Source organism: Phacochoerus africanus, chromosome 6 (genome assembly GCF_016906955.1).
Source record: "Phacochoerus africanus isolate WHEZ1 chromosome 6, ROS_Pafr_v1, whole genome shotgun sequence".
NCBI lineage: Eukaryota > Metazoa > Chordata > Mammalia > Artiodactyla > Suidae > Phacochoerus > Phacochoerus africanus.
The window spans coordinates 88,319,065-88,322,774 of record NC_062549.1 but is presented as its reverse complement, the minus strand read 5'-3'; positions in this window follow the sequence as shown (position 1 = coordinate 88,322,774).

The window sequence follows — 3,710 nt, the reverse complement described above, 5'->3', positions numbered from 1 at the left end:
TTCTGCAGTGCTCTGAGACACAGCTCGAAGGCCTCAGAGACTGTAATTTCTCCATTATAACAACAGGGGGAACCAGTGCATCCCCTAAACTCAAGTTCCTCCCAGATCTATTGAGTTACCAGTAGCCTCCAGTTTATTAAGACGTCAAATTTGAATATTTGGAGGTGACAGAATTCCCTGTCATAATTGGCTCATACTGATTTTCCAAAAATTGTATGCAAGATGCAATCTGCCCCATGTTATCCTCCCCCATCTGAAGGACAGTAAATTTGGACAGGGAAAGAAGTGTGATTCAGGTCCCTCAGTTACTACAAGGGGATAGAATACCTGAAGGAAATATATGGGAATAGGTCAAGAAACATGCTTAGTCATCAGTAGTATCTTTGCAGTCCACTGAGGAAGAGGCATTATGAGAAGGTTCTATGTTATTCTGGTAGGCTCTCCAAGTCCAAGCATAGAATTATAGAAATAAGCAAAAGGAGCAAATCTTACTGAGACCCCATTGTATGTCAGGTACTTCATCAGATAATCTACATTTGTTGTTTTGTTTAATTGTAACAAAACAGATGTTTCATCCCAACTTAAAATTAGCCAAAGAAACTTGGTCAAGGGAGTTTGGTTAGTTTACTTAGGGTCGCATAGACGGTAAGTGGTAGGTTGAAGCCAGGGCTTGGTCTCTAGACCCACGAAGCAATAGTCAATGGTCCTGGCTCAGCCTCCTTCTAAAGTTGCTTTTGACACTGAAGGGGATGTGAGAATTGAAAAGATGGGAAATGACCTGACAGAACACTGATTGGTCCACCTACCTGAAAGTGTAGAACAAGGGAATGAGAACAAAGTCTCTTGAAATATATACTTACAACCAGGAAGAAATAGATTCTATTATAGGAATTCTCAGGTGGCCAAAGTTTATATCATTGTGCCATAATCAGTTTAAGCTATTATAACAAATTACCACGGACTGGGTGGCTTAAACAATAATTTATTTCTCATAATTCTGGGGGCTGGAAGTCTGAGATCAGGGTGCCAGCATAGTTGGGTTCTTGGTGAAGGCCCCTTTAGTTTACAGACTGCCAACTTCTTGTATCCTCACACGGCGGAGAGCAGAAATAAAAAGTAAGCTCTCTTGTGTCTCTTCTTATAAGGACACTAATACCATCATGAGGGTGGAACCCTTATGATGCAATTACCTCCCAGAGTCCCCATCTCCAAATACTATCACATTAATGATTGGGGTTTAAACATATGAATCTGGGGGCACACAAACATTCAATCCATAGCACATGGCAAAGAGATATTGTTCAGGAGAGGAGAAAGAATGGTAGAGAGAGGTAGTTGATTCCTTCTTACAGTTAGAGACTGGAATTCCAAGTGAGCCTCTGGTATTTCCAGGCATGTACCAGTCCCAGAGAAAGAAGAGGACCTAGTCAGAAATACAATAGGAGTGAGGAAAGTAAAGGGGAAAAGGAAATCTACAAGGTAATCTTGCAAGAAAATTTACAGAAGAGAAAAATAAAATATCTAAAAACTGTCTCAAAATGTCACTTATTACTTATAAAATTAAAAAGAAAAAAATTAATCATAATGCCTTGTACTGACATGGGTACGGTAAGTGATGTGCTCTGCTAATTAGGGCATAACTATATACAACTTGTCTCTAAGGCAATTTTGTAATAATGTTAAATTTTACAGACATTAATTACATATTTATTCCTTTCTAGTTTATAATGTTTTACTGCTACATGATAAATTACTCCAAAACTTAGCAACTTAATACTAAACATTCATTGTCACACATAATTTCTGTAGGATTCAATTCAGAAGTAGATTAGAGAGGTGATTCTAGCTTAGGGTTCTTTCAATAGTGTGCAGTCAAGATTTCAGCTAGACCTGCAGTCATTCTGCAGGGACTGGAAAGTCTTTGACGGGGACTGGAAAACCTTCTTCCAAGATGCCTCACTCATATGACTGCTGGCGAGAGGCCTCAGTTCCTTACCATGGCCATAGCGGTCTTGAGGGGCTTCATGTTAAGGCAGCTAGTTTCCCCAAAAACAAGTGATCAAAGAGATAACAAGGTAGAAGCTTCAACATCTTTTATGACCTAGAAAGTCACACGCCATTATTTACACACTATCCTATTGCTTACACAGATCAACCCTATTAAATGTGAGAGGAGATGATAACAGAAATGAATATTAGGAGACTAGGAACATTGGGGGCCAGTTTGAAGACTAGCTACCACAGAGTCATTACTTTCATTTTTGAAGGGGTTGGAAAAACATAATTAAAACCTACTGCAGAATATTTTCAGACCGATAACTTCTGATTCTAGCATTTGGGGAAAGAGTTTAAATGCAGCCAAGACATGGATTATAACAATGGATACTTTTCACAAAGGAGAACCTAATCAACTTCTAGAAGTTCAGCATTTGCTATCTCTGATTATAATACATTCAATTTCAACAAAATAGACTGAAATGAAATGCTTCTTTTTACTCACACTTTTCTAATGTGTGAATTGCTAAGAGTTCCTCTACAGAGTTCTAGCAATTTACCTGCGCCTCCTTTTTACCTTGACCCTTGGATTATAATTACATACACATCTAATTCATTCTACCAACTCAAAATTATTGAAATCATGGTTAATTTCTTTTTCGAATCTCCTCTCTATTCATGACCTAAGTTCCCTTCCACACCTCAGCTTCCCCACTTTGCCTTCCCCTCTATATAAGCAAATAAATGTCTGTGTTCACTGCCTTAGGGGAGCTTGTGAGTTTTGTTTTTGGTATCACAAAAGCCCAAGTTCTCAAGAGATTAGTCGAAACTTCAGCTATAGAAGAAAATGATTGTTAGAAATAGCAGAGTGCAGAGAACTTTCCCTAACCCAGACCCTGAAAGGGCCATACAGACAGAAATAAGGCATATTTCAGTGGCAACCTGGCAAGACAATAACCAATGATACTGAAAAGCAGAGCTCAACCCCTCAATCCCCACATAAACCACCCCATTTACCTGGAAACTTGGACAAAACCTGAGGAAAAGGTGATGGAGGCAAATGGTCATACTAACTTTGTGCCACCCCATCTGAATGGAGCTTGAAAAAGTTGAACACAGAATAATAAGGAAGAATACATTTATTACACATCCTCGTTTGTGGACCGAGATTCCTATTTTTTACACTTGTTAATAAAAAATTGTCAAATGAGTAAAAAAAATCGAATGAATAAATGAAAAAATAAACGTTTGTAAAAGATCCACGTTTGCCCAGGGAGGCTGCTTTTTGACTAGGCAGCCAAAGGCAAAGGAAACTAAGAGAAGCACAGAGGCCTGGGCATCCAGAATTATAACCACTAGGGAACAGAGCGAGGAGGTGGTGGTAAATCCATTCCTTTAGCAACTGGGTTATTTCCTTTGGATCCTGGCTATGAGACATGTAGGCAGGGTTTTACTTTCCAAGCTTCCCAAAGGTGAGGTGGGGTGCCTCAGCAAGAACAAAAATAAGTTTTAGTTTTAGGTGACTGTGTGTGAAAGCGGTTAACATTGGGCCTAGAATATTAAGAACTCTCTAAAGATTAACTCACCCTCAGTCCTTTCCTCCAAACCTAATTCACCTAATCAATTCTAGACTCCGCCCTTTCTGGGCCCGCCCTTCAGCTTGTAAGATTGGCTCTTCCTCCATTTCCGGCTTCTGGGACCCGGGCGCAGACGGC